At 44.5% G+C, this 14482-nt stretch overlaps 1 protein-coding gene across 4 annotated transcripts in view; it reads left to right on the top strand.

Moving 5' to 3' along the window:
* Positions 1 to 12: 12 nt before the first annotated feature.
* Positions 13 to 14482, top strand: part of Tbccd1 (TBCC domain containing 1) — a 51352-nt gene continuing 36882 nt past the window's right edge. Inside the window, exon 1 of one of the 4 annotated variants that reach the window (XM_006985054.4) lies at positions 13 to 419. The gene's annotated coding sequence lies outside the window, so the exon portion shown is untranslated. The remainder of the gene's footprint in view (positions 420 to 14482) is intronic. The other 3 variants (XM_042259087.2, XM_076548621.1, XM_016003625.3) reach the window with 3 other exon arrangements.

The raw sequence follows: 14482 nt of genomic DNA, 5'->3' as shown, positions 1-14482 counted from the left end.
ACGTCAGAGGCGCGCGCCGCCCGGAAGTGCCTGCGACGCGGGGGAAGAAACTTAGAGGCGGAGAGGGGCGCGCCGCGAGGGGAACCCCGAGGGTCCAGCCAATCGCGGGACGCCTTTCTGAGCCTGACCAATTGCTGGCCAGAGGTCCTAACTCGGTTACTTACCAGGTCTGGAAACTGCGTAGTGTGCGCACGGGACGCGCGCGCGATTGCCGAGGTTGCAGCCACGGTCGGGTGGGCGTTGCAGCTGCTCGGGGCCGACGTGTGTATGTGGGGGCGCCTTGCCTAGGGGTAGGATCGCCCAGTCCAACCTTGTTAACCAATAGTCTCGAGTCCGTAGAAAAGAGGCCTGGTACCTTAGAGAGAAGCCGCCGCGGAGACCGACTTAAGTTCAGATTCGGCTTCCAGCGCTTCGTAGCGGTGAGACACCCCCACCCCACTTCTGAGCCTGTTTTCGACAAAACTTAAGGCAAAACGTTCACTGGCGGTGTTGGGAATTTTTGGTTGGTTGTGAGCCTAGCCTTTAACGGCTGAGCCATCTCTCCAGCCCGGTGTTGGGAATTTTTAATGGAAACATTTTCTGTAAGTTTCCCAACAGAGTTGCACGTAGTAAGCATGCAATCAATAAAAGCCGTTCTTATAGTTCGGAGCAGAGCTTGTTCGTTGGTTGTTCTTTTCTCCAGTTTTGTTTACCGCAGGAAACTAGTTGTGGAGCGAAGCTGCTCTGCTTAGCCTTGCTCCCTGCATAAGTTATCCAGATCTTTACCCATGAACGGTATCTTGATTGTGTCCACTACAGCTCCACTTCTTGTACAAGTCACAGTTATCTCTTGCCTGCAAAGGTCTCCTAACCGATCTTCTCCCTCCAAACTTTATGTCTCGATACAATATTTTAAAATACTCCCGCTCTCCACCCTATGATTGTGAGCACGCACGAGCGCACTAGGGACCTGGCGATCACACATTAGGCTGGTGGACCCGGGAGCCCAAGGTTCCATCTCTGTCTCTGTCTCCCCAGCTCTGGGATTTCAGGCCATTGTTGGCCGCAGTTGCTACTGTGGGTGGAATTCAAGGCCTCCTGCTTGTACAACAAGTAACTGGCAAGCTTTCTGACTGAACTGTCTTCCCTGCGCCCTCGTGATTTTTTAAAAGTGTGTCAGGTCGTGTCACTCTCTGGCATAAAAGCTTCTAATGGCTTTTCATTGCACTCAATGTAAAATACCAACTCTATGGTAACTTACAAAGCTGTCTAATTTAATGTTCAGTATCCCTACCCCCCTATTAAATATCTTAAAATCTTTCAGAATAATCAGCTCCCTCCTTTTTAAAAGTTTTCATTGTATATGGTACTTTCTTGCACAAGCAAATTATACAAGTGTACAATGCCCATGGAGCATATTCTCCCTCTTATATGCCCTCTTGCCTTTCTTCTTCTCTCCGATCTGTTATTCCCTTTGTTTCTCTAGACAGTGTTCCCTCTACTCTCATGCCGTCTGTATATGTCATTTTAAGTACCTATATAAACCAAGGAACCACAGATGAGGGAAAACATGTATTTGTCTCGCTGAGACTGGCTTACGTCCCTTAAGACAAATACTTCCAGTAGTATCCATTTTCCTGTAGACAGCATAACTGCATTCTTTATGATTAGACAAATGAACAAACAAAACCATTGTGTACATAACGCACATGTCCTTTATTCTACTGTCGTTGAACTCCTGGGTTAGTTCTGTAACTTAGCTGTTGTGCACAGTGCCGGAACAAACATGGATGTTTTGTCAACACACTGCTTTGCCTGCATGTAAGCCAGTGCGTGCTGTTGCTCAGGGAGGCCCGAAGAGGGTGGAGGGTCCCCTGGAACTGGACTTGGAGATGGATGTGAGCAGCCATGTTGGTGCTAGGAATCAAACCCAGGTCCTCTAGAAGAACAGTATATGTTCTTAACCCCTGAGCCTGGCTTGCAAGTGTTGTATTGAGAATTTTTACGTCTGTGTTCATGAGAGAGATAGGTCTATAATTTTCTTTTCTTTGTAGTGTCTTTGGTGCTAGTAGTAGGGCAAACTGGGTTTATTTTTAAAAAGTTGTTTTATGGAATCCTTTGAGAAATGTTGGGAGTTTTTCCTAAAGGTTTGGTAGAATTTTGCAGTGAATCTATCTGGGATCTGGGTTTGAGCTTGTCTTAGTCACTGTTCTCTTGCTGTGAAGAGACACCATGGCCAAAGCAACTCTTACAAAATAAAGCACTTAACTGGGCCTTGCTGACAGTTTGGAGGCTTAGGTCATTACCATAATGGCCGAGAGCATGGCGGCATGCAGGCAGATGCAGGAGCCGTAGCTGAGAGTGCTACATCCTGATTCACAAGCCTAGGCCTGTCACTCCCTAGTGACAGACACTCTTCCACCAACAAGACCACACCTGCTCCAATAAGGACATACTTAATCCTTCCAGCCCTCTCAAAGAGTTCCATTCCTTGTTGACTAAGCATTCACATATGTGAGCCTATGGGGCCCATTCTTCAAACCACCAGAGGACTCTTTTTAGTTGGGAGATTTTTGTTGTTGTTTTCAATTATTTTTACTGCTTCAGTATTGATGCTTGTTACATAGTTGTTTAAATTATTTATCTCCTTTTCATGTAACTGGCTAGTTGTATACTTCTAGAAAGTTATCCATTTCTTTTAGGTTTTGCTGGTGATGGGAATTTCATTGGTGTCTTGTAATGGTTCCTTTTGGTCTCTGATATTGTTGATTCAGGGTTTCTCTCAGTGTGTTGGTTGGTTTTGGTAAGGATTTGTTGATCCTGTCATTTCATGGATTCTTTATATTTTTCATTTCAGTTTATTCACTTCTGTGCCCCTTCCATTTCATATTTGTGTGTGTGTGTGTGTGTGTGTGTGTGTGTGCACATGCCTGTGCCACAGTGTGCATGTGGAGGCCAGAGGACAAACTTGTGGTCTGCTCTTCCGCCATGCTGGTCCTAAGTGTTGAATTTAGGTGGTCAAGCTTGGCGGCAAGTGCCTTTACCCGCTGAGCTGTGTCCTGGTTCCATTTCTGTTGCTCTGATAAAAATATCCTGAAGAAGGACGACATAGGGGAGTGAAATGTTTCTTTGGCTTACAATTCCAGGTTACATAAAAAGTCCAGTCATTGCAGAGAAGTCTCAGGGCAGGAGTTTGAAATGGCTGGTCACACCACATCCACAATCGGGCAGAAACCAAAGTACAGTAAGTGTTATGGTCCTGAAGGGAAAGGGATCCTGGATGTTGGAAAAGCCAAGCCATACCTACAGCTCTGTTCTGGTTGGGGGATGGTTTCCCCACAGGAACGTAGCAATCCTGCCCCTCTCCTCTGCTCCACTCTGCTAAGAGGCTTTCCCTGCAGAGATGTGCGTTGCTTCTCTGCTCTAGGAAAAGTTGTTACTCTTCTGCTTCACTCTGCTAAGGGAGAAACCCCTGCAGAGAAAACCTGCTCAGTTGAAAATTGTTACTTCTCTACCCTGGCCAACTCCTAGGAAAGAAGGTCTTCATCCAGAACTCATTCAAGAGATTTATTGGGAGGGAAGTGTCCAGGGTGGAAAAATGCAGCTCCCAACTGAACAGGTACAGGGTTTATATAGGGCTTTTTAGGGGCAGAGATTTTCAGGGTGGGAATTGGTCAGATTTCAATCCCTGAGCTTGAACAAGCACAGAGATAGGCTGGTTTCATGCTCAGGAATTGGTTGGTTTTCCTGCTCAGGGTTTGGTTGGTTTTCATGCTAAATTGGTCAGGGGCAGAGTGTGTTTCTTTAGCTCAGGTTTCAGCACCAAAGTGTGTTTCTTTCACTGGCCCTTTTTAACATTTTGGTTCTGGTTTCAGGGCCAGGGTTTGTTTCTTTCATTTGTTCTGGTTTTAGGCCAAAGTGTTTTTTTTTTTTTTTTTTTTTTTGGCTCTGTTTCAGGGTCAGGGTATGTTTCTTTGGCTCTAGTTTCAGGGCCAAAGTGTGTTTCTTTCACTTACTTTCCACCCAGTTATCTGAGGTTCGTCTTATTCTTGTTTTTCCAAGACCTTAAGGTGAATTTTAAAATCATTTGTGATGTCTCTGAATTTTTAAAATGTAGGTGTGCAGTTCCCTCTTAGAACTGATTTCATGGTTACAGGGAGATGGCTCGGTAGGGAAATGCACTTAGCACGCGAACCTAACGACCTGAGTTCAATTCTTGAAACCCTCATCAAAAGCTAGATGTGGTAGTCCACATCTGTAATCTCGACATTGTCCCATCAAGATGGGAGGCTGAGAAAGGGAATCAGGCCAAGCTTGAAGGCTAAGCTGGCCTGTAGCACAAGACAGAGACAAACAGGAAAGGCTCGGTGAGGTGGCCCGGTGAGCAAAGAGGGTGCTGTCAGTTTGTGTACCGAGTTCAGTCTTTGCACCCAAGTGATGGAAAGAGAGAACTGACTCCCTCATGCTGTCCTCTGGCACACACACACACAGAGACACACACACACAATGATGTACATTCAAGTTTTGAGTAAGTAAGAGAAACTGCCTCAACAAGGTGGAAGGAGAATACTGACTCCTGGTGGTTACTCGGCCCCCACCCCCACCTTGACAATGCCTTCATGTGTCATAGGTTTGGGTATATTATATTTATGTTATTCTAGTCTAGTAATTTAAAAATTTGGGTTATGTATAAGATTTTTATGCTGTGTCTGTATGTGTGTGTCTCTGTATGGGTATGTGAATATGTGGGTACAAGGGTCGTCAGAGGTCAGAAGAGGCCATTGGATCTCTTGGAGCTGGAGTTAGAGTTGGTGGTGAGCCACCCCCATGGGTTCTGGGAACCAAACTTTGGTGCTCTGAAAGCGCAGTCAGTGCTCAGATCAGCTGAGCCATAGCTCCAGGACCACCTCCTCCTGTTGTTGTTCAGTCTCCTTCAGTTAGTGTGTGCTCTGTGGTTTCTCTTGCTGTTGGCTCTAGTTTTATCCAACGATGACAGGTAATATACATGAGATTATTTCACTTTCCCTGTATCTGTTAAGACTTGCTTTGTGTCCTATTAAGTGATGTATTTTAGAGAAAGTTCTGTGGGATGTTGAGAAGACTGTGTTGGATGGGAAGCTGTGTAGATGTTGGTTAGGTCTGTTTGATCTAGGATGCTGTTGAATTCGGGTGTTTATTTGTTGTCAGGGTAGCCTGTGTGTTGGTGGGGGTGGGGTACTGAAGGTACTGGTTATGACGTTGGGGCTAACCTGTGTTTGTTTCTAGAGGTATCTGTTTTATATGATTGGGTGACTTGTGTTTGGGGAATAGTGACATCTTCCTAATTGGCTGTTCCCTTAATCAGTGTGAAGTGACCTTGTCTTTTCTGAATAGATTTGGTTTGAAGTGTATTTGTCAGCTATTAGAACAGCAACACTCATTTGCTTCCTAGGTTAATTTTCTTGGAATAGCCATACCCTATTGGAATAGGGAGGGCTATTTCACCCCAAGGTAGTTAGTATCTGTCCTTGATGGTGAGGCACATTTCTTGGAGGCAACAAAAATATGTAGATCCTTTTTTTTTTTTTTTTTTTTTTAAATATCCAGTCTGCTAGTCCGTGTCTTTTGATTGTGGAATTAAGATAATTAAGATTTGCTCTGGAACAGGACATGGTGGCCCTTAATCCTAGCACTCAGGAGGCAGAGGCAGGTGGATCTCTGTGAGTTTGAAGCTAGCCTGGTCTACAAAGTGAGTTTCAGGACAGCCAGGGCTACATAGAAAAACCCTGTCTCAAAAACCAAAACCAAAAAAACAAAAACAAAAAACACCCCCCCCCCATTAAAAAAAGATAAAGATTCAGTTGTGAATGAGAAGCAGGCACTAGTCCCGTCAGTTTGTTGGTCTGTAGTGTTAGGAGCCTCTGCTCTTGCTTACTTAGTTTCTGTTCTGTTGTGACTATTCTTCCCTTTGGTCTTGTGGATGTTTATCTCTCTCTCCGCTGTGAAGGAGTCCTTAGATATCTTCTGTAGACCGGCCTATTGGTCAGGAGCGCCGTTAGTCTTTTTTTTAATCACAGAAAGGCCTCCTTTCTCCTTCAGTCATGACAGACAGCTTGGGTATGATAGTGTGGGCTGGAAGTTGTTATCTTTCAGAGTTTAAAATGACTCCAAGGCTTCTTGCCCTTTGAAGTGTATGTTCAGAAATTTGTTTTTATTCTGATAGCCTGCTTTTATACGCAACTTGGTCTCTTTGCGACTTCCAATATACGTTCTTTGTTCTGTATACTTAGTGCTTTAACTGTGATATTATGTGCTGTGGCTGCAGGTCAGGTTCAGGTCCTGGGAGAGGGAAGGGGCACCGGTGCAGATAAATGTTGTGTCTGACCACTGGATGAATTTCACACAAGTGGCCCTCGAACTGTCTTTATTTATACTACTAAAACAAGCATGTTTTTTTCATATTTACAAACATGCTTTTCCTACCCTCCAGTGTTAACCTCCGACAAAAACATATATGTCAAATATGTTTTTTCTCAACTTTTACATCAAAACATTTTTAAACCAAAAACAACACTTATCATTTTGGCCAAATATTGAGCCAGGTACATCCTGTCTTACAAAACTAAAAGGTTTTAAACATAGGCACCTATCTTCAAGAACAACAGTCTTGTTCAAACATACTTACAGAAACAGGGATGATGTGCCTTTGATCTTATCAGCACTGAGTCAGGACAGCTCCAGGGGGCTGGAGTGACAGCTGGCCTTCCTAGACAAGAAGCCTGACAAGCGTCAGCTCCCAGAGAATTTTAGGGAAAGATATTTGAGAAAAAAGGGGTTTCCGGGAATGATCACATCTGTCCCATGCGTGACTGACAAAGTGACACTGGAAACCGCCAGGAGAACCATCATTATTATGAGAGAGAAGGAGGATGCAGGCTGTGCGGTCCCAGCTGTGTTCTGCGCTGTCCCAAAGTGCTCTGGTCCTTGCCGAGAGACTGTCCCTGTGGGCTTTGCCTCGGCTGGAGGCCATTGACAAGCACTCATAGACTGGTCCAAAACCAGGCCGCACGGCTCCCAACAATCACGTGAGTTCTTTTCTATCTCTTTTTAGAATTTAAAGTTTTGGGAGAACTTCACACATGAGCATTCTATCTGCATCACTCCTACCCCACCCTCCCCTCTCCAACTCCTTTCATTGCCTCAGTTTACCGCTCTAAAGGCAGTTAGACCTGGGAGAATAGAGCCTAAACATGAGGCGGACTAAAGTCTCAGGCAGTGACCAACTTTATTCAGAGCATCACACAGTCTATACTCTGAGGGTTAAGAATCACATGAGTTCTCCCTCCAGTCACCACCAGGGTATGAAAAAAAAAAAATCCACGAAGGTGGCGAGGGCTTAGGAAAAATTCTTACCTATCTGAGGGCTAGACCTTTTCTATTTGAGGGGGAAAATAAGGAAACACACACGCTTTCTGATGGTAACTTTCTCTTTTACTTCATTAAAAAAAATCCTCTTTGAAAATCTTTCTTGTTCTCTCTCCTGCCTAACTACTCATCCTCTCTTCTCGGCTCCCTCTGCACACCCACACCCACACCCTAATACACACACGCACAGCTAGCTCTTTCCACAGCTCCTCTACATAGCAGCAGCTCCTTCACACAGTGCTCTCCCCTTGACACACACACACTTATTCTACAACATTCACTCACTCTTTACTCATTCTCTCACTCACCTTACTCGCCTACGTCTCCATATTCAGCTACATCACACACACACACACACACACACACACACACACACACACACACACATTCACTCACACACTCGCTCACTCTTCCTTCTCTTCTCATAGCTGAACTCTGGACAATTCCATGTTACGTTTTCAGCATCCGACCCATTCTCCTAACACATGATAAGTCACACAGTTTTTCTCAGGCTAGCAATGCCACACTGACCAGCCAGTGAGTAACGCTTGGCTGTGAGCATAGTTCTTTCCCAGACAGAGAGGGACATTGAAATTCAGGACTTAACAACAACAGTGGTTGGCTGAACCTTGAATGGTTGGGGTACGTGAAGAGAGAGAATTGCTGCAGAGGGTTATGTCTACTAAAGTTGTTTCAGTTCTGACCTTGATTTAGCTAGAAACACCTGGAACTTACGTTTGTGTATTCTCTGCAGGGGCAGCTAGTCTGTATTGAATTTGTTCTGAAATCTAAAATTAGCTGTCTTTGTGACTGAGAATGCTGTTGGTTTCCTGTGTCAGTTATGAAAAAGATCCTAGTATTCTAATCATCAGAATTGCACAGCTCAAGCAGAAATCATCTTCCTGACCACCCACAGCTATAAGTGTGCCCAAAGATGAAATATTTTTATGACTTAAACACACAAGCAGTGGGGAAAAAACCCATAACTGTTATTAGAAAAGAAATAAAGTGGCACATGAGAAAAATTACAGACAGAAACAACGGGTCAGTGACTCCACAGCCTTGCCAGGTAGAGCTCCCCATCAGGTGGGTCTGGTGGGTTGACCTGTTAAATACTAGTTGTCACCTGCTGTATACTTCCACAACCTCCTGCATTCACTCTTATTGGAGACCTTACTATTAGATTAATAATTTTTGGAGGAATCCTGTTCACCATTTTCTTACGTTTCTTACGTTTGCCTTGGGACGTGGTATTGGAGTTAGGTTCGTTGGTTGCCCCCCTCCCATTCTATCAGTAGATGCATTTGCACGGTTCCAGAAGGACAAGGTTGTGGTAGGGTTAAGGTGTCATTTTTCTCTGCCATACTGGGGTCCTACTTTGGAAGTTAGACCCTCGACCCATTGGCCCATGTGTTTGGGGTACTAGGTACAATACCCAAACTCCCCTGATAATAGAATGGCGTCTGTAAAAACAATCATTATTAAAGTGTCAGTCCACTATGAAAATACAGAAACAGTCAAAAACAGAACGAAACCCAAACCATCCCTTGAGCCCCAGTCATTCTGGATGCAAAGGAACATTCATAGTACTGTGTTCATTCTGTGGGCATGAATGGAAGGAAAAAAAGCAGAGTAAGATTAGTGTTGTGTGAGTTTTATCTGGGGGTCCTTTCACCCCACCAAAGAATCAATTCTATCCAAGTCTAGCTTTTAATTAGAATTACTCATAGGCTCATGGGCAGTTTAGCACCGGCAACACCTAAGGAAAGTTTCTCCTAGCGGTATTGATTGCCTACAGGTCCTCTGGGAGGCACACAGCCTTGTGAGCCCCTCCACTAGCAACCGTTAACTGCCTGTATCCTCAGAGGGGCAGCCTCCTGAGCCCCTGCTCCAATACTGAACACGAATGGGCAAGTGTGTGACAGATAATCACAGGGTGTGTAGATCTCCTGCAGTTACTCATAGTTGTCCAGAGTTCAAGAGCTCAATGGCCATGTCATGCTTGGAAGACAGCATTCTACAACATAATGGTCCTTTCCTCCTCTCTTATAGTCTTCTCCCTCGCCTGCATTCTTGGGTGAATGAATAGGTGATATAGATGATACAGATATAGGTAATAGAGATGGCCCATTTAGGGCTGAGCTTACAGCAGTCACACTTTTCTACTTTGGCCATTATTAAGTTTCTACAGAACTGTTGCCCACAGCTAAAAGAAGCGTTGTGGTCCAAAGATGAGAGCAGCAATAATCTGAGAATAAACACAAACATGTAAAAGGCGGTTTGACCAGCACATCATGTTCATTTAGTAAACCAAGCCCAGTGGCTTCCCCACTAGGGCCCATGATCTCCCTGCCACAAGCTTTTGCCAGCCTTTAAGCACTGGGTTTATAGCACCAGACGTGGATGTCTTCCTTTTCTTTCTGTGGAGCGGGCCTTAAATCTAATGAAAAGTGGTTGGTTTTATCTACAACAGTCATGCTACTACCCTACCAGAAGGCGTGTTGATAGGTAAGACAGTTGGTAGTAACTTTCAGCTTAACACAGCGCCTTTCAGCACTGTGAAAACTAGCCACTGAGGAGGAAGCTTCCAGCTTAATCCCAGCTTGTTTTCTCCATGTCCTGCAACCACAGTGATGTCTTCTCCAATAGGGTTTTTTATGTCTGGTTCTGCAGGCAACCGGTAGCAATGGTGATAGCTTGTATTGTTTGTGGCGGTCCTCCGGGGCTCCTTGGCCAACATCTCTTAGGAAGGTGGTCTATCCCTGGTTTTAGAATTTTCATTAATAGGCATCTGGGGATATCTTTTCCCACCAATACAGGGCACTTTATTCAAACTCTTTATTGCCTTAGTACAGGCACAGGCTTGTTGGAGAATTCTCTCATTCACTTGTGTGTGCTCTGTAACTTTATCCAATTGTAAAGTTCCCAAGAATTTCACAGCTGTGTCTAGCCAGGCATCCTATGTGAGCTCATTTCCTGTTTTCCTCTCGGTGTGCATGTGTCTTTCAGGTTCTTTTCTAAGTTGGTAAACACTCAGAGGCTAGCATTGAATTACCTGTGAAATGAAATCTTTTTGCAAAGGGTAGTCAAGATCACTGAAGGCCCACCACCCATGATCCAAGCAATGCCTGTTGATTTCAGGGGTCAGCAGCTAAGGGGACACTAGAGAAAAATGTTAGCAAGGTCCAATACAGCGTAAAAATAGTTCAATCTTTATACTAATTCTTTCTTCAAAATATTGGGTACAGTAGTCTGGATGGGAAGTCATACCTCAGTTTGTCTCCCACAATCCACATTCATACTCCACAAGCCCTCTGTCCTCTTTCTGGTGCACTGTCTTAGAGCCACCATGCATCTCCCTATCTCCTGCAGGCATGGGGGGATGGGGCTCAGACTGGCTCTAAGGCCAAGGGGGAGTATGGTCATATTCCCTCTTGGTGTGATGGCAATTCTTGGTTGTCAACTGGCTGTGTCTGGAATTAATTTAAAACTCAAGCAGCACCTCTAAGGGATTTTTTTTTTCTTGATTGGATCATTTGAAGTAGGAAAACCCACTCTAAATCTAGGCTATATCTTCTATATAAAAGACATGGAAAGAAGTTTTGCCTTTTGCCTGCTTGTCCTCATTCTCACTGGCAAGTTCCTATGACCTGCTGAGGCATTCCTTGATGGCTTTAGAATAGTGGTTCTCGACATGTGAGTCGTGACCCCTGGGGATCTTATATGTCTCTCATATCAGATACTAACATTATAATTCAAAACAGTAGCAAAATTAGTTATGAAGTAGCAACAAAAATAACTTTAAGGTTGGGGAATCACCAGAACATGAGGAAGTGTATTAAAAGGTCACAGCATTAGGAAGGTTGAGAACCAGTGCACTGGAACCTGTTTCTTCAAGGTTCCAACATATGCTGAAGACCAGCTGAGCATCCATCTTCATGGACTGAATAACTGTGGGATTCTTGGACTTTGAGTCAGGAGTCGGCCATTGTTGTAGTAGCTGGAACACAGCCTTTCGGCCACCCTAATAAGTCCCAAACACTCTCTCTCTCTCTCTCTCTCTCTCTCTCTCTCTCTCTCTCTCTCTCTCTCTCTCTCTCTCTCTCTCTCAGTTCCTTTCCTCTAGAGAACCCTGATTTTCCTGGGCACTAGTTGTGACTTACTGCTGCTTTTCTATTGGCCACATATGGCTGCTGAAAGGGCCTTGGGCTGGATGAACAATTTCTGTCCGTAGGATACTTGTTGCAGTGGAGAAATATGTACTGATTGCTGGGAATAGGCATGAGGTAGGGACTAAAATCCCAGGTCAAGGATAGTCTTTTCACTTGTACTGTTGTAGCATTTACACACTGTACAGTTTTGTCCTGGGGAAGTTAAAAGCTTTCCAGAGGCTCACAAGCACTGGATTTGGCTATTTTGTCCTTACAAAATTTGTCAATACAAATACACATTTTCTTTTGAGTTATCCAGTGTCTTTGTTTGATTTGTGTTGTGATGAGCACCATGACCAAAAGCAACTCGGAGCAAAGGGCTTATTTGACATACAGTTAACAGTCCATTATGGAAGGAAGCCAAGGGATAACTCAGGCAGGAACCTGGAGGCAGACAGGAACTGAATCAGAGACCATGGAGAAACGCTGATTACTAACTTGCCTAGCCTGCTTTCTTATACAACCCAGCACCACCTGCCCAAAGTGGCATCGCCCATAGGGAACTGGATCGTCGCACATCAATCATCAATCAAGAAAATGCACCCATAGACCTGCCTACAGGCCAGGCTGATGGAGGCAGTTCTTCAATTGAGATTCCCCTTTTCCAGATATAGGCAGAGTTTTCCTGTCCCAACTTCCTGCTCCAAAATAATCACTCAGAGACTTAGTATAAATTATAAATGCTCGGCTAATAGCTCAGGCTTGTTACCAGCTAACTCTTACATTTAAATTAACCCATTTCTATTAATCTATGTATTGCCATGTGGTTCATGGCGTACCTGTCCTCTAGCATGTCTTGCTTCCTGGGCAGCTGGTTGGTATCTCTCCTGACTCCATACTCCTTTTTGCCATCATTCTCTATTTGGCTTTCCTGCCTAACTTCTTGCCCCGCTACCAGCCTGTCAGCTTTTTATTAACCAATGAGAATAATATGTAGATGTAACTTTGTTTTTGTTTCTTATTTTAATAAGACGGTTGGTTACATCGACAGTAATACATATTCACAGTGTACAGAAGGATTATTCCACAGCATCCAGATATGTCTAGGTTTGTGTTATGTTGACCGAGACCAATCGGCACATGCAGACAGGCTCCTTCATCTAGTTTTTCTTATCCCCTCTTGATGGTTTTAGCATTTTACAAACTTAATTTACACACTAGTCTCAATAATTCAGTCTGTTAGAGCCTCTCTTCCCTTGTAAAGATTATGTCAACTTTAACACCATGTGAACACAGTTCTGCCTGGTTCAGTGAAGTGGGCACTGTGATAAAATACTCGGACAAGAAGCAAGTTAGGGGAGAAAGGTGTACTTTGAATTAAATCCCCAAAGGACAGAGCCCATCATGGTCACGAAGACATGGCAATAGGCAGAGAAAGTATGGTATCAGGAGAACAAAACAGGCTGATCACATGGCATCTGTGCTCAGAAAGTGGGGAGAAAACAAGTGTGGCCAGCTTGTAGAACTCCAAGGCCCACCCCTTGTGATGTATTTCCTCCAGCAAGGCTCCATATCCTGAAAGTTCCATAACTTTCCTAGACAGCTCCACCATTTGAGGACCAATGTTTAGACCTATGAGCCTATGTAGCCATTCATATTCAAATCATAGTATTCCACCCTTGGTCCCCATAGGCTCATGGCCATCTCGAGATGCAAAAAGCATTTAGTCCAACTTTCAGAGTTCCCACAGTCTTTTTAAGAACACCAACTGCTCTAAAGTCCAGAGTCTCTTCTGAGACTCAAGGCAATCTTTGAACTATGTAACCCACTGAACAACAGAAAACAGATTACATACTTCCAACATACACAGGGACGGAGTAAACATTCCTATTCCAAAAGGAAGAAATGGGGCATAGTGATGGATGCTCAGGCCAAAACATTACTAAAATCCAGCAGAGCAAATAACAAATCCTTTAGCACCATTTCTGGTACCTGGGACTTCAGTTTCCAAGGCCTAACTCGGCTTCCTTCTCTCTCTCTCTCTCTCTCTCTCTCTCTCTCTCTCTCTCTCTCTCTCTCTCTCTCTCTTTTCTTTTTTTTTTTCAGCTTTGCTGCCTGCAACATACATTTCTCGTGGGCTGGCTCCACTCTGTGTGCAGCCCTCCTTGGCAGATGTCCCACCACGATGGCATCTCAAACGTCTTGGGGGTCTCCATCACAACCCAGGCTTTATCTTTACAGCTTCAAGCACAGTGGCTTTGCAGGGACTCCCAGCCTGCACCAACACCCACCCCAACTCTCTCTCTCTCTCTCTCTCTCTCTCTCTCTCTCTCTCTCTCTCTCTCTCTCTCTCTCTCTCTCTCTGCCTGGACTCAGGTGCTCTCTGAAACTCATGGAAAAAAAAATGGATATCCTCATCAGTCTTACATCTTTCATGCATCCAAGCCAGTATGATGTGGACCATATTACCCATTTCTGCTTCCAGCTCAAGATGGAGCCCAAGCACCTTGGACCACTGTTACAACAACTTCAGTGTGCTACAGCTGGCAGAAACTTACCTAGGTGTTTGCTAGTATGGAGTGGAGGCCATGCCAGGGCTCTGCTTTCCTGGGTTTGTCCTCAGGACTCCTTTCCTTTTGTTTCTGTGCAGAGCAAGAAGCTTCTCTTAACAATTACCCCTTTTCCAGGACTTGTCCTAGAGTCAGGGTTAAGCCTGTTACTGCCTTTTTCTTCTCCAGGCTGCACATTTCATTTTTTCAGCCCCACTTGTTTTTTTATTATAGGCCCGCATCCAAGTAATCAGTAATAACCGTGCAACAGGTTCAGTGTTACGCTGTCTTGACATTTTAGTCTATTTTAGAGTCAGGCTTCCTCAAATTCTTAGGAAAGGAGAAGAAGGCAGCCAGGGTCTGTGGCAAACCATCACCCCAACACCCCCAGTCCAGGTC

This window comes from Peromyscus maniculatus, chromosome 12 (assembly GCF_049852395.1).
Source record: "Peromyscus maniculatus bairdii isolate BWxNUB_F1_BW_parent chromosome 12, HU_Pman_BW_mat_3.1, whole genome shotgun sequence".
Lineage (NCBI taxonomy): Eukaryota > Metazoa > Chordata > Mammalia > Rodentia > Cricetidae > Peromyscus > Peromyscus maniculatus.
Note: the sequence above shows the minus strand (reverse complement) of the source record. Positions and strands in the feature narration are given on the sequence as shown.